We start from the raw sequence: 22541 nt of genomic DNA on the forward strand, positions 1-22541 counted from the left end.
CCAAGGTGGGACCCAGGAGAAAGTAAGCATCGAATAACACCCTGAGTTCAGGCAAGGTCTTAAGCAGACAGGGTAAAAGAGGATGTAGATCTTTAAGTTCATGTTTTTTGGTCACATGGATGAAACACTACACAGGGATTTGGAACAAAATGCTAGCCAGTGCAAAACAAGTTTGTATTGTCTCTGGTGTTTCTTCTTTTTGTATATTTGTTGCCTCTATGTAGGCCAGAATGTGGGGATTTGGGATCCTGGCCATCTCTCACTATAAAGTCAAAATCAACAAAACTTTCTGACTATAACTGGTTTAACTTTCTAGTTTGCACCACATCTACTTTCTGTTTATATCAAGATGGATGTTTCTGTAGCAACTCTCCTCCCAGTCTGAATCCACTGTTAACCTCCTCAGTGCTCCTGATTTCTCACTTTCTTGTCTTTCTGCCATCTCTGCCCAATGAAAACCCATCAAACCATCTGATTTCACTCTAGTTCTTCACAATGACTGTAAAAAGTTTCTAACAATGCTTATTCATTGTCTGCAACTGCATTTTAGACATGAGTACTGTACAGATTTTTGCATCATATCCTGAAGGATAGAAGAAGTTAAGACAGTAGTGGGAAATACTGTCTAAGATGTAGGTTTTTATCTGACATTTTTTATTTTTATTTTTTAAAAGATTTTATTTATTTATTTGAGAGAGAGAGAGATAGTGCATGAGCAGGGGAGACGGGCAGAGGGAGAGGTAGAAACAGGCACCCGACACAAGGTTCCATCCCAGGACCCTGGGATCATGACCTGAACTGAAGGCAGACGCCTAACCGACTGAGCCACCCAGGTCTCCCAAGTCATCTTTGACATTTTTAAACCATTTTCTTTCAGGAGCTCTGTTAATTATCCTTTTTTCTTTACTGACTTTACCCTTTCCTACAAATGTATTCAAGTTCTCAGTTCCACTCTTAACTTCACTACTTGTGTTTCTCAAAATAGTAATCTTTGCTCTTGTTTTCATGTTTCTCCTCATTTCTTATCCTTTTGCAGTTTGACTTCCAATTAAATTTTTCTTATTACCAACAACATCTTCAGTAGTTTCTGGACTCCTAGTATTGTCACTAAAATCCCAGTCAATGTGGAAATTAAAAAATGATGATATTCCAGAGGACTCAAGCTTCTCTTAAAATAAAATTTAATGGTTCTGTAATTCTAATTGATAGTTTGCCAGGGTGTAGCTACATAATTAAGGATGGAATCTCTGTATCCCATAGATTCTCCAGGTTCACATCTTCCACCACATTCTCCCCATAATGTTTGCTACATCCCCAGGTCCTACAGTACTCATTTCTTTATAGGGATGGTTGCACATATGTAGGCACTAACCTGAAGCCTGGACATCCAGAGATGGGCAAGATTAGCTTGTGATGTTGTAGAGTTCTGTATTCCATTCCACTCCAGGATGACTACCAGCAGTATCACTAGTTTCTCTCAAAGCAGCCGTGTACAAGCAAAACCACTCAACTTCTTTGTACCCAGTCCCATTCTAGTTCTCTGAATTAGACCTAAGTGAGTATATCAATTCCAGTGGTCAAATATAATGGATAGTTTATGTATGTTTTACAAGCCTATCTTATGGCATTTAATCCCGTTCACCATGGAATCTTTTGAGATGCTTCCTTTACTTTCCTACCCTATCCCTCACCCCCAGGTGTATATATGTATGTATTCAATCCTTTGTTCCTTTTTTCTGGCAACTCCTCACTTTTCTTGACAAATCCCTCCTTCTCTACCACCCCACTAAGTACTGTGGTTCCCTGGGATTCTGTCTTCACTCTTCTGCAATCCCAGTGTTCACACGACCTCTTCTAGGCCAACGTCATCAATCACTTTTACTCTGATGAATCCCAGAGGTCATTCCTGACCACCGGACTTATTGGACAGCTCCATATGGATTTCCCAAAAACATCTTAAAATTCAACGTTCCAACACTAAATCCATTCCCAAAACTGCTTTTCTTCATATGCTGCAGATCTCATATAATGGAAGCACTGGTTTCTCAGCAAACTTAAATCAAAATTCTTACAGTTCTCTTAACTCTTGTTCCTCCAATTTGTTTTTCAGTCCATCAATTCTAATTATTACTTATTTCTTGAAACTTCCCACTTCTTTTTGTCTGAATTACAACACTTTAAATCATCACTTATCTAATATAATGCAATAATCTGCTCATCAGGACCTGCCTTATCTGGCATTCTCTCAACCAGATGTCTCTTTCTAATACATAAGTCTGATTGCTTCACTCCCCTAATTTAAAAAAATCCTTAAATTTAGCCAGACAAAAAACTTTTTGGTATAAGTGCCACATTTTGTTTTTATATAACGCCTTGTTCTGTGTTAGCTGTTTTCCTGTTCCTGAGATGTTCTTCTTCATGCTTGACAGCAAGTTCTCATTGGTCCTTTCAGATTGTGTCCCATTTAACCCTTTAGAGCCTTTTTGACTTGCATCCTCATTCCCAAGCCCCACCCTAGGTAATTAGCTATTCTATACTCCTTGATCCCCTAACACTTGATTTGCAAATGTATCTTGTTAGATCATAGCTATTTGTTTACATGTGTATCTCTCCAACTAGAATATGAGCTCTTTTAGGGAAAAAGCCCTGTTTTGTTCATCTCTGTCTCCTCGTTGTCTATTAAAATTCAATAAATTTGTAAATGAATGTCTGACCTGCTGAAGCTCACAAGGTAGTTAACAAACAAAATTTACACACAGATTGATTAGGGAAAAATGCAATACAGAGATAAAGTTGATAGTTGAAAATAGTAAAGCCTGTATAATATCACCTTACAGAAGGTAAAAGCTTAATTTTTTTCCAGTTTATGAAATAGTGTAACTACTTTTATTTATTTTTTAATTTAATTTTATTTTTTTAAAAGAGGGAATGGGGAGGGGCAGAAGGAGAGAGAGAATCTTAAGCAGGTTCCACGCCCAGCAGGGAGCCTGAGCTGGCTCCATCTCAGGACCCTGAGATCATGACCTGAGCCAAAATCAAGAGTCAGATGTTTAACCGACTGAGCAACCCAGGTGCCCTATTAATGTAACTATTTTTAAATTTGATTCTCAAACTGTATGCTGCACATTTACACACACACACACACACAGAGAGATTTGATATGACATACAGAGATGAAATATCCAATAGGATAACGTATAAATAAATGAGCAAATTAGAGTAAGCCATCCAGCTAAACCTGGTAAAGGTATTTGGCATTCTGTAGTACAAATCCCCTTCAATTTGCCAGAATTGAGAATAGACCAAAAAGAAAAAAAAGAGAGAGAGAGATTATATCATAGTCTCCTAGCCTAAACAACACATTATTCAGAGAGCAAGATCTCTAAGCAGACTTGGTCCTTAAACAAGGGGACACTGAAGTTTCTAAGAATATGCTTCACAGAAATAAAATCTAATGTACTCTAATAGGCTAAAGAAATGAGAGTTTTGATAGAATATGATGAACTTCAAAATGGCAGGAATTCACAGAAAAAAAGGAGAAAATAATACAAAGGGACCAAGAGACATGTCTATACACTCAAGAAGGAAAGGACACTGATACAGATGTACAAAACCTTAAGGTCTTTTTCCTGAATATTGTATCTTTTCGAAAACACAGAAAAATAGTAGTAATCAAATTAACACTGGAAATCTGGCAGGACTACTAAAGAAGCATTGTGTACTTTTTGACTCTGAAACTAAGAAATAAGAGTGGCCAAGGAAATGATGTAGGTTACTCCTAACAGAACACATGTTTGCACTTTGGCTACCATGATTAATTTTACACATTTCCCTTGAGTAGGATGGTGTGACTATTATGACTCGCTTGTTGAATTTTTAAGTTTTCTTTTATCCCACATGTTCTTTAAAATCCATAAAACAATATGTAACCGTGAATTTTAAGGGCAAAAATTATGTAAAAATAGCTATAGCTAGGGAGTGACAACAAACAGAACCTGCCTTCCTGGATGGTCTTAAGCAAAATCTAGTAAATCATCAATTTTATTTAGGAAATATTTGTTGGGCATTTAGTGATTTTAAGTTGCTGCGTTAGGTGCAGTGAGGAGTAAAATTAAAAAAAAAAAATACCACAAAAATCTTTGACTAATAGAAACTGGAATATGTGATAGTGAGCCTAAGGCTCTTCTGTCAGTATTCCCAGCCTTTTCCCAATGCCACTCCAATCCTTCATTATAAGGAATTTTCGTTCAATCCCACCGTGTAATGAGAATTTCCTTTTTGCTCAGCTGATTCCCAGGACTTTGTAACACAGAATTGGAAGAACAGATCTAGAAGTCCAATGCGCTCTAGACACAGCTTAGAGCAGTAAGAGGAAAAAGATTTTTTTCATGAAGAATTAATACAAAGGTTGTTCTTTGCTGAAAATAAATCAAGTAATTGTTGAAGTAGACAAAAAAAATTTAAGCTAACTCATTTAAGTCAATTTGCATAATAAAAAGCTAAGAATTAGGGAGACAATTAGAAAAGCAATGAAACTGGGGTTTCTAAAAGAAAGTTCCGGAGGGTTGACAAGAGGTTTCAATGAAGAAACAGTCAAAGAAAATTAGAATAAAAAGCATTTCTATAGGCTGTGAACTAGACTTTCTAAGAGATATATGTAAAGATTGAGAATACTTTTCAATTATCTCTGGTTTTTGGGTGAGACTTTTTTTTAATGTGACTCCATGCAAAGACAGGGCCACATGAGACCCTAAGGTTTATTAAAGTATACTCATTTAATAGTAATGGCAAGACAAGTACATATATATTTATAATAAATGTCTGCATATGATGAGCAATAACAGATGAACATGGAATATCCCATGCATATGCTGGGGGAGAAATGTCTCTCAACAGGAAAGATCACGGAGAAGGATGTGATAGAATGATTCCCTGAAATATTTATTTCATTGAAGAAAAAGAGATTAGACATTCTACATAGGAAAAAATGATACAAACTGAGGTACACAGGTAGGAAAACATGGGGTCATATATTTTTTAAATAATCCCAGTTTGCTAGAGCACAGTATATGTGTTTAAGTCTGAGGTGAGACACTGAGGTGTGGCTGACAAACCAGCTCCATGAGGTCATGCAGAGGCAAGAGTGTGGGCATTAGAGCATGTCTCCGGCACACAGATCTGAAATACAGAGGGCATCCATGTCAAGGAGCCCAACATAGAATCGAAAGAATTCTGAAAGTGGGAGTTAAGTTTTTGAAGATAGGCTAAGGGCTTGGAGATGAAAGTAGGATGTATTCCAAGGTTAAGAATCCAGTGGCTGAAAAAACCAAATGTCAGAGGAAAAGCGAGAAGTTGCCGAGATGCACACAAGAGGCACAGACAGGATCCTGCCTGGCAGAGCAGCTGCTGCTGTCCTTTGTCCATGCTTTCCACTCGTGCCCTGATACACTCCTCAGTTTTATTAAAGGCACCATACTTCTCTGCTGACATGTGGTGTAAGTACAAAAGGAAGAGGTCTTTTTATATAGCACCATAGGTAGGTGACCTTTTCTTTCTCTTTTCTTTTTCTTTTTTTAAGATTTTATTTATTTATTTGACAGAGAGAGAGACACAGTGAGAGAAGGAACACAAGCAGGGCGAGTGGAAGAGGGAGAAGCAGGCTTCCCGGCGAGCAGGGAGCCCGATGCGGGGCTCTATCCCAGGACCCTGGGACCATGACTTGAGCCGAAGGCAGACGCCTAACAACTGAGCCACCCAGGCGCCCCAATAGGTGACCTTTTCTCAGGGACATAATAGCTATCAGGTTCTGAATATGCATTGGACACTTGATTAAACTGCCTCTATTTCTCACAATTACTCTAAAATATGAATATACTTCTCTCCTTATAAATGACCAACCTAAGGTGCAGAGAAGTTAAGTGGCTTGTCCAAGGTCATGCAGTTTTTGTGTTGCAAAGCCAGGACGGAAACCTATATTCAGTTTCTCTGATGACAATTTCCCATGCTCCATCAACTACACCAGAGCTGTCCAATAGAACAACTTTACATGCCAAACATGCATTTTTACATTTTCTAGTAGCCACGTCAAAATAAGAAAGCAGTAAATAACCCAATATATTGAAAAGATTGACATTAATATACAATCAATAAAAATTAATACATATTCTCTTTTTTTGGTACCAATTCTTCAAAATCCAGTGTCTGTTTTATACTGATATCTTAATTCAGGCTACCTACATTTCAAATGGTCTGGCTACCATTTGGCACATCCATACCAAAGGGCACATATCATAGGCCACAAACTATATGCCTTATTCTGTTTTCCAAGAATTTAGCAGAGAAGGGATTCACTTTTGGGGCAAGGGGGTGTAGAGTGTGCATGTTTGGGTTTACTTCTTTCTCAATGATTCTCAACTTTGGCTTCCTGTCAGAATCACCAGGAAATTTTAATCATATTAAGAACTTGGCCTCATTTCTATGGATTTTGGTTTTATTGCAGGGTAAGGCATCAACTATTTTTTAACTTTGTTGAAGTATAATAAATATTAAAAAGTGCTCATAAATGTGTGGTTTTATGTATTTCCATAAAATGAACACACGCAGGTAACCATCATCCAGATCAAAGATCAAGGTATTCCAATACCCTAGAAGTCCTCGTCAGGTTCTCTTCTAGTCACCACCCCTGCAAAGGGCTACATCCCCTGAGACTGATAAAATGGTGAATCTCCATCTGTTCTCACAGAGCAGGCCCTGGAGTTCAGCCCAAAACTGTCACCTAATACATTAATGCTCCTGCAGGTTGCTCTTCTGCAGGGTCCTATGCTCAGGTTTCTCAGGTCAGTTTGTAGCTCCAGAAATAATAAACTCTATGCCAACTCATCTATCTTCTAGAGGATCTCTACCCAAGGAAACACAGGTCCTTCAAACTACTATATCCCCTGGTCCACGCAGGTCCAATCTCCACTCAGTCTTGAACCACTGGCTCTGTCTTCATTCAGCCCTTCTTAGTTGCATGATCCCAAAGATTTGGACTTCTTCCCTCCTTCCTGCACAATCCACCTATTTTCTCACCCGAGTTTTACCTCCCTCATTAGCAACAGATCACATGGACAACAGTTTTGTGAAGCCAATAATAGAGATTTCAATTTCCTGCTGAACAGGCTTTAATATTAAGTCCCAAGTTAATGCCCTTTTCCTTTGTACTTAATTGCCCAACCTTCTGCTCCAGGCCTTCTCATTACCACACAGAGCCTCTGGTCTTATAAATTCAATTCTTTGGAAACAGAATTTTTTTCTCTCCGCTGGTCTTTTGCCTGCCCCAGATCTAAGTGATTTAAAGTGCATTTCTAAGAAGAGTTAAACTATGTCTGCAACAGGTGTTCCCTCATGGGCTTCATCAGAAACACACACACACACACACACACACACACACACACGCACACAATTAAGACATTTCCTAGCTCAAGCCAACCTGAGCAAATATAAAAGTGGATTGAATCTGTGAGTTCCATGCTACAGTAAGTCCTAAGTAAAGAACTTCTTAAAGCATTAAATATCCAGCAATATTCAGCCTGCCATTTGTCAGAATTACAATTGCTTCACAGTATTGTTTTTTTTTTTTTCCCCTGCTCTCAGAACACTGCCTTGCTGTACTTCCAGCCCATACAAGAATATTTTGAATGAGTCTGACTTGCAAAGACAGCATTTGCAGCTGAAAATAGCAAAACATGACCATCTGTTCTCTCCCTTCATGGTTCAATCTGACAACATCCTAACACAGTTGTCTTCCTCCTTGACTCCATTCTTCTCGGCCCACTTGCCTCATTCCAAGAGTTTCCCATTTGAACTTCTTCACTTTCACTGTTTCCATCTTCCTCTCCTCCTGCTCACATACCACTACTTTCCTCCATTTTATTGCTTCATAATTCTTACAGCCCTCAAGAATACTCAATTGCTTTCCAGTCTCCATCTTCCCAAATCCAGCTTTCTCCCTTAAGCCCTCTGCCTCACACTTTCTGCACTCTACTCAGCCCTACCTAACTTATGTGGGAAAAAGAGAAAAAGGAAAGAAGTTCCATATTGAGGCTTCTAAAATCAATCTGAAGTGTGCTGGAAATATGGAAATAAACCCTAGGTATTGGGGAGGAAGAGAAGCATAAGAAAAAATGAAGGGGAAAAAGGCATAACACTGGCGGCAAGGGCAATTTTCACCTCTGTTACAATAGATTTCCACTAAGCCATTTATCAACTCTAGGAGAGGGGGTAGAGGATACCCAGTGCCACTAACTGCCACCACTACAAGTTTTGCACAAATTTGCCAAATATCAGAGAGACACCTTAATTTTTCATCTGTCCATTCACTGAAACTCCAAATGATTGATAATTTTAGGAAACACATGGAAAATATATTTAGGAGAGACTGAATTTAATAAAATTGTCTCCAAATCAAGATTCCTTACTAATTCAATGTATCATTGTTCCCAATTTACTCAACTACTCTGGGTATCAGTTTCTTGTCTGTAAAAGGAAATAATAATAGCATCTCTTAGGAACTGTGAATAATATTAAGAAGAATGTTAACAGGTTTAGGTGAGGGGCGCCTGGGTGGCTCAGTCAGTTAAGCATCTGCCTTCAGCTTAGGTCATGATCCCAGGGTCCTGGTATTGAGCCCCGCATCGGGCTCCCTGCTCAGCGGGAAGCCTGCTTCTCCCTCTCCCACTGCCCCTGCTTGTGTTCCCCTTCTTGCTGTCTCTCTCTCTGTCAAATAAATAAATAAATAAAATCTTAAAAAAAAAAAGGTTGAGATTAGTTAATACGTATAAAGTACTGAGAACAGTGCTGGGCACTTAGTATAGATGTTAGCTATTAATGTTATTGTTGTTGTGTTGTTATATGAGATATACAGTCTTAGATTACTTAGAGAGCATAGTCAAATGGCTTTTACCTATTTTTTTTTTTAAAGATTTTACTTATTTACTTATAGAGAAAGAGGGAGCGAGAGCACACTCAAGCTGGGGTGGGAGAGGAACAAGCAGACTGCACTGAGCACGGAGCCTGATGCGGGACTCCATCTCGACCCTGAGATCATGACCTGAGCCAAAATCAAGAGTGGGATGCTTAACCAACTGAGCCACCCAGGCACCCCCTTTAACCTCTAAATGAGTAGTGCCACCTAATGGCACAAAGGTTTAACTTATTCATTTATTGAACAAATATGAATGATTTCCTTCTATGTGGCAGGTACTTACAGGATGATAACTAAACAATGATTTAACCATAGGAATGATCTCCAGCCATGTAAAGCTCACAGACTGGTAAAGCCTAGCTTAGTTGGATCCTAGCAAATGAAATACTTAGAGCATTTCCTCTAGTCTATTGTAGGAAAGCCAAATTGTGAAGAGCAAAATTCCCATCAAGAGGAAAGAGACAGGGAAACCATTTCAGGACTGTCTTGGGGTCAATTCAAGTTCATCTCTGATTTTTTCTTACAACTGTTACCTTTGCAGTTTCACAATGTCAATAAATAGTAGAAGGAGACATAAGTTCTCATAACAAAATAAAATGCAAAGCCATGAGGGATTGGCACCAGGACGGGGCGGGGGGGGGGGCGGCGCGGAAACCACTGGACAGGCTTAGTCATTTGATGATACTGATTTCCTCTGTTATCTCTTTCTAGCACCTCTGAGAGCTGTTTTCTTTTTTTAGGCTTCTGATTCAAGGACAGACAAAAGCCCATTCTCTTGGTTCCCCTTGATAAAATTGAGATTAGGCAGTCTGGTAAACACCAAAGAGACCAAAGAGAGGAAAAACAGAGAGTATAGATTGATTGGCTTACTGAAGGAAGGTTTCTCATTTTTAATCTAGTTAACTTTAGTCCAGGATATCTCAAGGTCTTCCCATTATTCATGAGATCCTTTAAAGGGTAATGAGACACTGTCCAGAAAATTCTTCTTTTTCATCTATAGACACTTTCTCCTATCCCACTTCCTATACTAAGAGATTCCTCTTCTACTAGTTAGATAGGTCATGAAAATTATTTTTAAGTATCTATATCCACCATATAGTTATAATTACACGATTGATTTAACACTCACACATTATTCATACATACTAAAGTATTTTCTTGTTGACCAATAAAGAAAAAAAGGTCCCAAAGCCCTCACAATCTCAACCAGCATATATAGGGGTTATGAAGTTTATCAGTCTATTTACTTAATCAGAAAAGCAGACTTTTAAAATTTTATTGCTACAAATAATAATTTTAAAATAAAAAGGATTTTCCTCTTAATACTAAGCAAATTCTATATAATATATATTCTGGTTAATCAAATATTTACTATAATGGTCCTTGAATAAATATTTTTGTGTTAAGGCACATTTCTCTATCAGATAGGAAAACCAAGTTATTTAGCAATAGTTAAACCAGTCTTTTCTTGTACATATCTCAAGTGAAAAATAAAAATATACCTTTATACTTTTTTATGTTTCTACATTTTTCTATACTTCTATTTTCTACTTTGTATTTCTGTAAATATTGATAAATAATAAGTAATAGATATCTGCCTCCTTGTGGTCATATGCAGTCCTAAAAGCAAAAATACCCTCTCTTAAAACACCGATTTTATTTTGGAATTTTTTTTTAGAAAGCTGTTCACTCTGGAAAGCAATGGTGGGTCAGCTTGGTACCAAGAAGGGGAAAAGCAGAAACAGCAGCCAACATGAGTGCTTTCCAAGGACACTGTGGAACCCAACAGTTCCCTTTTAGACTCCATTGGCTTGGAAGCCATAAATATATGCACATAAACTCCAAAGAGTCCTCATTAAAACCAGTTGTGATAAAATTAAAAAGTTTAGCTGGTAATTGTAATATGTTTATTACAAATATCTTCCCTTAGCCTCAAGGTCCTAAGGTTACAGTGCAACATGCCTTTATTACCTTTAGCCAAACAGAATATTATTTTATTTTATTTTATTTTATTATGTTATGTTAATCACCATACATTACATCATTAGTTTTTGATGTAGTGATCCACGATTCACTGTTTTCATATAACACCCAGTGCTCCATGCAGTACATGCCCTCCTTAATACCCATCACCAGGCTAGCCCATCCCCCCAACCCCCTCCCCTCTAGAACCCTCAGTTTGTTTCTCAGTGTCCATAGTCTCTCATGGTTCATCTCTCCCCCCCCGACTCCCCCCCCCTCATTTTTCCCTTCCTGCTATCTTCTTCTTCTTCTTCTTTTTTTTAAACATATAATGTATTATTTGTTTCAGAGGTACACGTCTGTGATTCATAAGTCTTACACAATTCACAGCGCTCACCATAGCACATACCCTCCCCAATGTCTGTCACCCAGCCACCCCATCCCTCCCACCCCCCACCACTCCAGCAACCCTCAGTTTGTTTCCTGAGATTAAGAATTCCTCACATCAGTGAGATCATAATTATACATGTCTTTCTCTGACTGACTTATTTCACTTAGCATAATACCCTCTAATTCCAACCCATTCATTGCAAATGGCAAGATTTTGGTTTTTTTGATGGCTGCATAATATTCCAGTGTGTGTGTGTGTGTGTGTGTGTGTGTGTGTGTGTGTGTGTGTGTATTACGTCTTCTTTATCCATTCATCTGTTGATGGACATCTTGGCTCTTTCCATAGTTTGGCTATTGTGGACATTGCTGCTATAAACATTGGGGTGCACATGCCCCTTTCTATCACTATATTTATATCTTTGGGGTAAATACCCAGTAGTGCAATTGCTGGGTCATATAGTAGCTCTATTTTCAACTTTTTGAGGAACTTCCATACTGTCTTCCAGAGTGGCTGCACCAGTTTGCATTCCCACCAACAGTGTAGGATGGTTCCCCTTTCTCCGCATCCTCGCCAACATCTGTCATTTCCTGATTTGTTCATTTTAGCCATTCTTACTGGTGTGAGGTGGTATCTCACTGAAGTTTTGATTTGGATTTCCCTGATGCCGAGCGAGGATGAGCACTTTGTCATGTGTCTGCTGGCCATTTGAATGTCTTCTTTGGAAAAATGTCTGTTCATGTCTTCTGCCCATTTCTTGAGTGGATCATTGTTCTTTGGGTGTTGAGTTTGGTAAGTTCTTTATAGATTTTGGATACTAGCCCTTTATTTGATATGCCATTTGCAAATATCTTCTCCCATTCTGTCGGTTGTCTTTTGATTTTGTTGACTGTTTCCTCTGCTGTGCAAAAGCTCTTTATCTTGATGAAGTTCCAATAGTTCATTTTTGCCCTTGCTTCCCTTGTTTTTGGCGATGTTTCTAGAAAGAAGTTGCTGTGGCTGAGGTCGAAAAGTTTGCTGCCAATTTCTCCTCTAGGATTTTGATGGACTCCTGTCCCACATTTAGGTCTTTCATCCATTTTGAGTCTATTTTTGTGTGTGGTGTAAGGAAATGGTCCAGTTTCATTCTTCTGCATGTGGCTGTTCAATTTTCCCAACACCATTTGTTGAAGAGACTGTCTTTTTTCCATTGGACATTCTTTCCTGCTTTGTCGAAGATTAGTTGACCATAGAGTTGAGGGTGCATTTCTGGGCTCTCTATTCCAAACAGAATATTCTTCATAATATTTATTACCTCCTGACACACCTCCTGATGTAAGGTCACTTGTGTCAATCTGATATGGCCATAGAAATGTATGCTTCTTTGTTTAGGTACCTTTACTTGGCAATAGAATAAAACCTTTTGGGAAGTATCAAACATGCTTTGACAGGAACATAGAATTGCTTACTAAAACCATATATCAGAAATGCAGGAGGTTTTGTCAAAATAATTTATTAAGGCAATTTTAAAAAACTATGATTTATCAAAACCTGAGTCAGTTTCCATAAGGTTAACTTAGTAGAAATAATAGTAATATATGTTATATGTCATGTCACTAATAAATACTTAAGCACTTACAAGCTTATGATACAGAATAGTTTTTGAAGAGAAGTCCCATGTTTCAACAGACAATCTTAGTGACTAAGATTAATTTGATAAAATCTGTAATTTTGAGATTGTTGATGAATTAACTCAAGACTAAGTACTTAGAAGACTTTTGATTGTAATATGAGGATTTAGGTGGGAAAGTGATACAGAAAATATTTATGAGTTATTCCACATATCTCACAATGTTCCTTTGATTGGTGTTGTTCTGCAGAAAGGAAAAGATTGAATATATATTATTTTAATGCAACTAATAAACATAATAAAGTTAACTGAACCAAAATCACTGAACTATTTTTACTATTGTTGAGAATATAAGAGCTGTATTATCATAGAAAAATGCCCTCTTAAATAATTTAAGAAATAATGAATTTATTAAAAGAAATAATATATTTGACTACCAAGGACAAACATTCATTTATTCATGCCATGGAAAGGAGAAAGCAAAAGAATAACTTTACCAAGGAGAAACCTGACAAAAATAACTAAAATTATCCTTCAAAGAGGAAAGGGAAATAAAGACTTTCTCACATAAATAAAAATGGGGTAATTTGTTGCCAGTAGACATGTCTTGCAAGAAATGTTAAAAGTTCTTTAGAGAGAAGGAAAATGATGAAGATCAGAAACTGGGATCTACACAAAGAAAGAAAGAGCATCAAAGAAGGAATCAGTGAAGGTAAAATAAAAACTTTATTTTCTTCTTTTTTTTTAAACTTATTTATTTGAGAGAGAGAGGGAAAGAGAGAGAGAGTGAGCACCTAAGCGGGAGGAGGGGCAGAAGGAGAGAGAGAATCCTCAAGCAGATTCCTGCCAAGCGTGGAGCCTGAGGCAGAGCTCCATCCCAGGGACTGAACCACCTCAGGGCCCCTATTTTTCTTATTTTTAATCAATCTAACATCTTGTTTAAAATAAAAAAAATAGCAACAATATATTTGATTTGGCAACAATGATACAAGGGACAAGAAAGAGGAATTAGAATTATTTGTTCTATAATATATTCACACTACCCAGGAAGTGACATAGTGTTATTTTAAAGCGGACTTGGATTAGTTGTAAATGTATATTGCAAACTCTAGGCCAACCACTAAAAAAGGTAAAAAGAGAAAAAAAAATGAAGAAGAAACTGATATGCCAAGAAAGGAGTAAATGGAATCAGATGAATAGGTCAATTAAAAACCACAAAAGGCAGAAAAAGTGTGGGAGACAAAATAGAAAGAGAATAAGGGCAAGAAATAGAAAGCAGTAATAATAGTTATTAATTCAATTAAATCAATTATCACTTTGTATGTTAATGCTCTAAATGGACCAAATAATAGAGATTTTCAGAGTAAATCAAGAATCAAGACCCAAATATATGTTGTTTATAAGAAACCCACATTACGTATAAAGACATATATAGCTTAAAAGTAAATGAATGGAGAAAAATATACCATACTAACACTAATCAAAAGAAAGCAGAAATACAGTTGACCCTTGAACAATGTGGAGGTTAAGGGCACCAACTGCCCACACAGTCAAAAATCCACACATAACTTTTAACTCCCCCAAAACTTAACAACTAATAGCCTAGTGTTGATTGGAAGCCTTACCAATAACATAAACAGTCAATTAAAACATATTCAGTATGCTATGTGTATTATATACATATACATTACATGTATATATTATATGTATTATATACACACATATACTTATATATAACATATCACATATATTAACATATAATTAATATAATATAATATATAATAGATATAAAATATATATTTACAGATACACATATATTTTATTCTTACAATAAAGTAAGCTAAAGAAAATGTTATTAGAAAACTATAAAGAGAAAATACATTTACAATACTGTATTGTAAAAAAATCTGTATAAAAGTGGACCTGCACAGTTCAAACCTGTGTTGTTCAAGGGTCAACTGTATTTGTATTAATTTTGGACAGAGCAGATTTCAAATCAAAGAAAGTTATCAGGGATAAAGAAGGGCATTACATAATCATAATGAGATCAATTTTCCAAGAAGACCTAAAATTCTTAATATGTATGATCCTAACAACAGGTCATCAAACTATGAAAGGCAAAAACTAACAGAACTGAAAGGAGAAATAGATGAATCCACTATCATTGTTTGAGACTTCTCCCCTCTATCAGAAATGAACAGATCCAGTAGTCAAAAAATCAGTAAGGACATATTGGAACTCAACAACATCATCAAACAACTGGATGTAATTGACATCTATAGACTACTTCATCCAACAACAAAATACATATTCTTCTCAAAATCACATGATCTTTGACCAAGATAGACAACATTCTGGACAATTCTGCCTCATTTTTACAATGGGACATCAGATTGAACTGAGAGTATTTCAAACAAACTATGTCGGCTGGTCTCCCATGTACAAGTGACCAGGAAATTTTTCTTTTCTATATCATTTTATATTTAAATGACATTATAAATATATAAGTATTGGAATATGTCTTCAGACAGTGCATTTATTCTTCCTTAGTGGCTTCAGAGTTCTTTTTACCAAGACTCCAACATCTTTGTTAAATTTTTGTTTTCCATTGACAAGATGTTGCAGGCTTCCCCTTCTGTGCTATAGATCTTGAATTAGCCATTTCTCTATTTAAAGACCACAATCTGAGTGCTAAATGGCTAGGGATGCTCACTGCTACTGGGTTAGGCATAATTTCATAGGGGTCTCAGTGAAAAGAGGCAAGAAATAACTAAACAAAGATAGTATATCATAAATTCATATTGGTATTCACATTTCAAATTTAGAATTATAGTGTTTACTTAATCTCTTTGATATTTGTATTTTTATATTAAATTTTTCTTTCTTTAAAGATTTTATTTATTTATTTGAGAGAGAGCAAAAGTGAGAGAGATCACACAGAGAGAGGGAGAAGCGGACTTAATGCTGAGTGGAGAGCACCCTGGGATCATGACCTGAGCTGAAGGCAGATGCCTAACCTACTGAGCCACCCAGGCACCCCCAAATTTTTCTTTCTTAATGATATTTTATATATAACATATCAAAACAAATAATTTTTCATATATTTAGAATATATACAGGTGTATGTATACACACAAAATCATACAGACACAATATGATTATCAAAAACGTAGGATTGTACAAGTCTTTTTATCCTTTGCGTATTGCTTACTATGAATGTACTGTTAATGTCTTATAAAATAACTTGAAATTATTTCTTCTCTGTGTAATTATGTCATCAACTACATACACAATTAGGTTCATTTATTTATGTTGCTTTATTTTTAATAATGATTTCATTTTGTTTACATGTTTCTAAAACAAAGTACATTTAAAGAAATCAAGACTCTAACTTTGTGCTCTTCATATAATTTTCTCTCTTTCCCTTAGGTAACCTATAAGATAGATAGATAGATAGATAAATAGATAGATAGATGATAGATGATAGATTTTTTTTTAGTATTTTTAAAATTTTACTCTAAATAAATGCACTTTTTTAAAGATTTTATTTATTTATTTGACAGAGAGAGACACAGCGAGAGAGGGAACACAAGCAGGGGGAGTGGGAGAGGGAGAAGCAGGCTTCCCGCCGAGCAGGGAGCCTGATGCGTATATTTTTTAAAGATTTTATTTATTTGACAGAGAGATAGAGAGCACAAATAGGCAGAGTGGCAGAGGCAGAGGGAGAAGCAGGCTCTCCGCTGGCAAGAAGCCTGATGTGGGACTTGATCCCAGGGCCCTGTGTTCATGACCTGAGCCGAAGGCAGACGCCTAACCAACTGCGCCACTCAGGCGCCCCTAATGCATATTTTTATTTGGACACTTAAACACCTTTTTTTTCCACCTTGCTTTTTCCACTTGACAGTACTTGTTGGAGATCACTTCATAGCAGCATATAAAAATATTTTTCCTTCTTTTTCATATTTGCAGAGTTCCTTTTTTTGGATAAATCATTCAATTTATGAACCAGCCCTCCACTGATGGACATCTGCATTGTTTCCTATATTTTGCTCTTACAAATAGTACAGCAATAAATATCACTGTGGATACATGTTTTTATATTTTTTTCCAATGCATCTTAGAGATAGATTCCTATAAACAGGATTTCTGGATCTGAATGTAAATGCATATGTAATGTTGCCTGATAATGACAAATTCACCTCAATAGGAGTGAAATATTTTGCATTTCCACCAGCAATGTTTGAGTGCCTATTTTCCCTCAGACTGCAGAGTATTTTAGATGAGAAATGGTATCCCAGTACAGCTTTAATTTGTGTTTCATTAAGTGATATATGCCACTTGCACTTTCTCTTCTTATAAGTATATAGATTCCGGGCACCTGGGTGGCTCAGTTGGTTAAGCGTCTGCCTTCAGCTCAGGTCATGATCTCAGGGTCCTGGGATCAGTCCTGCATCGGGCTCCCCGCTCAGCGGGAAGCCTGCTTCTCCCTCTGCATCTCTCTCTCTGTTTCTCATGAATAAATACTTTACTTTATTCTTTGAGAATCTTTTTATATATTAGACGTGTTAATATTTTGTTTATGATCTAAGTTAAACATATTTAATGTATAATATTTTTCCCAATGTCATTTAAAACATTTTTATTTTGGTGTTTTTACCACACAAAAATATTCTCTACTTTATGTAGTAAAATGTATCAATCCTTTTCACTATTACTTCTGAATGTTGAGTCACAGGAGAGTTTTTCCCATTCCCAATTTGTAGATGAATTAATGCTTTTTATGGTTATTTTGTGATTTCATTTTTTAAATATTTAAATATCTAGCACATTTGGAATGTATCATGATAGAACAAATCAAATTTTATCTTCTTTCATGTAGCTTCCCAGGTATCCAACACTACTTATTAAAAAGTCTATCTTTTTGAAGATAATACTTCATACATTTGGAATGCCCACCATTACCATATATTAAATATTCATATACAATTGAGTCTATTTCTGGAATTTATATTGTCTTCTACTTTTAGTATGTCTATACAAGGAAGAATCCTGTACCCTTTTATTTTTTTTACTTGTTTTATGCAAACTTTATTTTTTATTTTTTTACCTATTTTTTAATTTAAATTCAATTAATTAACACATAATGTATTATTGTTTTCAGAGGTGGAGGTCAGTGATTCATCAGTCTTATATTATACACAGTGCTCATTACATCATGTGCCCTCCTTAATGCCCATCACCCAGTTACCCCATTCCCCCCAACCCCCTCCCCTCCAGCAACTTTCAGTTTGTTTCCCTTGATTAAGAGTCTCTTATGGTTTGTCTCCCTCTCTGATTTCATCTTGTTTTATTTTTTCCTCTCTTCCCCTATAATCCTCTGTTTTGTTTCTTAAATTCCACATATGAGTGAGAACATATGATAATTGTCTTTCTCTGATTGACTTATTTCACTTAGCATAATACCCTCTAGTTCCATCTACATCATAGCAAATGGCAAGATTTCATTTTTCTTTCTTTGGGATAGCTGAGTAGTATTCCATTGTGTCTACATATACCACATCTTATATTCACATCCTATACCCTTTTAATTATAGTGATCTTATAATATGCTTTAACATCTGCTAAGGCCAGGAGTCTATCATATACACCATTGCACCTGTTCACCCAATTTTATTCGTGACTACTTGTTGCTTATTTGTTTTTCTAAGTTAACTTTACAATCAAAATTTAAACTCCAGAAAAAAATTCTGATGGTATTTTCATTGGAATCATGTAAAATTAATACATGAACTTGTTGACATCATTTTGATACTCAGTTTTTCTCTTCAAGAACATGATTTGTTTTCCATTCACTTAATCCTACTTTTGTGTCTTCAAAGAGTAGTTTATAGCTTTTGCTAGATAGGTTTGGGCATTTCTTTTTGGGTTCATGCCAAGTTTTGAGATTTTTTTGGTGGGGAGTGGTTGGTTGATTTTTGTTTTTACTATAGTGTATAGGATCTTTTCTTCATTAAATTTTGTTTATATGTATGAAGGCCACTGATTATTATATATTGAATTAATTGCTGTACTTTTTCCATGATACTTCTTGGTTTTTAATGATATGATGGTATAACCTGCAAAGATAGTTTTAGCTTGTTAAAAAGAAAACTACAGGTCCAAAATGGCATCTCTTAGGTTAAGACCCCAAGTCAGTAAACCAAGACTTAATACCTAAACTGAAGGTAGTTTCAATCCCCCACAAATGTGAACTTTAACCAGTGAACATGAGAATTTTCTGGTCAGCACCAAGAAATTTACTGATAGACCCTCTCCATTCCCCTTAGAAGGGTAACTTTGCCTAAAACAATGGAGTCTTTGCTAATAATTTCTTTTCTCTTCCTTCTCTACCTTTAAAAACCTTTCCTTTTCTGTAGTCCTTTGGAGCTCCTATTTGCTAGAGAAGGTGCTGATGGTTCATGAATTCATTAATAAAACCAATTAGATCTTTAAAATTTACTCAGTTGGATTTTTTGTTATTTAACAGATTTGGTGGCAGTGATGGGATCTGAAGTGAATGTCCAGTAGCATTTGGGGACAACGAGAAACACAGACATGGTACCCTGGAACCCTGACTTCATGGTCTTTCATGCCATTTCTGAGGGCTGTGGGTAAACTCCTCTGGGTTCTGAGTTCCACTCTTTGTGCATTTGAGTTCCCTATCTAATTGGCTTTCCTTTACACACAGGTCAGCTTGAGTTGGCAGGTGGTTCTGCCCAGAGCAAACTGAGCTGGTAGTTTTGCCTGGAGTCCGACTGAGCTGACAGAAGGATATGCCCAGAGCCAAGTTCCTAGCCTTTCAGACCACAATTTCCTGGGTAGAAAACCTCAGCAAGTTTCCGCAGAATTGGTGATGGTGCACACAAGGCCTTCTCATGGCCAGGACTCAGTAACATCTCTTGGTTACTGCTGATACACTGAGTTGCATGTTTCTTTGTTTTGTTTTATGTAAATAAAGGCTACTGCTGCGGCAGGGGGATCTTGGAGGCCAAAAAGCCTCAAAAATTGGTAGGCATGGGTAGAGCATTTAAAGGCTGTTAGAGCACTCACCACCTCCAGAGGACTCCCATGATAGGATGTTAGTCTTGGAACAGGTTAGATTGACACTAGGTTACCCACCAAACTCAAGACAACTTCCATGAAGTTGAGGTACACTGTAAAACACACACAATGCCCAACCCAGCAGCATGTCCCTTTTAGCTATTATTTTGGCTCTGAAAAACCCAAAGCCTTAGCTAATGGGATCCTTAAATTCTAAAGAGTCACATATACCACCTTCAGCATACCAGCTTATTTTATGTCCAGGAAGCTGCAGATATCTATCAAAAACAGCAAAATCTTAAGCTTGTTTTGTGTTTTGAGGTTCTTGGCTTGGTAACTATCAGGTCAGGGGTCCCAAAATAAGGCCACACAGAAATGTGAGTTGTACTCCATTTGTGGCTAGATATGGCTGGACAAAAATGTGGGTTAACTCCATTTGTAGCCAGGGTCCTACCAAACTGTTGTCAGCCGTCAGGGGAATTACAGCCTAGAAATATAATGACCATTATGGAAAATGTTCCAATTTGATAAAATTTAAGAAGTACATTTAAAAACAGGAATTCCCTGGGGCGTCTGGGTGGCTCAGTCGGTTGAGTATCCAATTCTTGATTTCAGCTCAGGTCATGATCTTGGGGTTGTGAGATTCAGCACCATGTCGGGCTCCACACTGGGAGAAGGGCCTGCCTGGGATTCTCTCTCTTCCTCTCCCTCTGCCTGCCCCCTCTAAAAACAAAACAAAACAAAGGAACAAACAAAAAACACCAGGAGTTGCCAAACTAAACAGAATGTGATACCTGTTTTAATGGGCAAGCAAAAATCTCCAAAAGGTTTTTAAAATTCCAAAATAGTTCTCATTAAAAGAGTCATTACAAAAGGTTAATGAGAAATTAGAAATGTAAGAGGTACCTAAAACAAGACTGTAAAATTGATTTAACTCCTACCTCTTCCCTTTTTCCTCCATTAAGTACTCATCTCTTTCCATTCTAAAAAGACTACAACCATAAACAAAAGTCTGTCAAGTTAATGGCCTTAGAGACACCCCCATATCTACCTTCAAAGGAGGGCCTCCATATGGGCCCCTTTCAAAGTTATCAAAATGAGGGATTTTCTGGTAAACTGCTGTTATTCCCTTATAGAGCCAAGGGAAAATTCGGGTAGATACCAAAACCAGCAGAGGGTGAAAACTCTTCCCAGAATCAGCTCTGCAGAATCAGCTCTGCCAAATCTGTCTGCAGTGGCCAGTTGAAAGAGGAAAACAAAATTTCATGTTGTCCCTTCCTTTCCAAATCCAGTGATCTTTTCTTGCCCAAAGGTATCTATTGTCTTCTTGCTTTTCTCATTCGCATAACTGAGTTTGGCTCTTTGATTGCCTGGGACATGCAGTTTGTTGGTTCTTTCTTTGGGCTGTCTTTGGGAGTGACTCTGATTATAGGATATACAATTCTTAATTACCATCACTAACCCTAACACTAACTTGACTGAACATAAACCCACTCCCCAGTTCTCAATAAATTTTTATTCTTATTGTAACTGCCAGTTATACCTCCATTTTCCACTTGATTTTTTTATTGGGTAGCATTTGTGCTCATGGCAGCCAACACAAATAGAACCCATAAGCACTTGAAAAACCAAACCACATACATAGTGACTTGGAAAGGTTTAAATTTGCGGAGTACTAGTAAAATTTATGAAAAATTTTAATCTAAGATTCGTAAGTTTTTTACATTCTAGAATTTTAGTAAAAGGGGTGGTATTTCAATGATTGTTCTTGTCTACTACTTCCACCAAGTCTAAGAAATGTTAACAGCTAACCAAGATTACTCATCTCTTCACCTACCGTACTGTATTTGTATTACCCCAAAGGCAACATAACCAGCAAATCCTGCCTTTCTGAATATTATTATATACATGTTCTGCTAACGAAAAAATTGACACTGCTGTACTATTGAAATCGTTTCTCCTTTTCAAGTGCCAGGGTAAACTCTGGCTCATTCCCATCAATGATCTGAATTTTCAAGCACTGCACATATCAACATTCCAGTAAGGAACAAGGACAGAGGGGAGTTGTTTCCATTCACCCAAAAAATTCACAAGCTTGCGCTGACTTATTTCATGTGCTTAAGGAAACCACAAGTGGTGCTATACTGCTGAGAACCAAAATACTTGCTGCTATTCTTAACAGAATTTAAATGTGTCTTCTGGGTGTCCTGCAGTTGCCTTTGTCTGTTAAGCAAACCACCAAATGGCCTCTTTATTTCCCAGTTTGCCCCTTAGGATAGGCTATTTGTTTAGAAAGCAGTTTAATTTAAAGAATAACAGAATTATTATTCTTTCCTAACCTTGGTTGAGAGAGAACACATTTATTTTATAAAAAAATAACAAAAAATATGATTGAGAACAACATCAGAGTTTAGTAACAAAGCTTCTGTTACAAATCCACAAAGAATACTTTCCCCAGGAAATAAACTCCTATCTACAGTTGCCTCAAAAGATTTACTATCCTAAGGATATGGGATAAAATAATATTAACAGTTTGA

Source organism: Callorhinus ursinus, unplaced genomic scaffold (genome assembly GCF_003265705.2).
Source record: "Callorhinus ursinus isolate GAN/ISIS: 27379988/994484 unplaced genomic scaffold, GSC_fseal_2.0 scaffold5, whole genome shotgun sequence".
In the NCBI taxonomy this organism is placed as follows: Eukaryota; Metazoa; Chordata; class Mammalia; order Carnivora; family Otariidae; genus Callorhinus; species Callorhinus ursinus.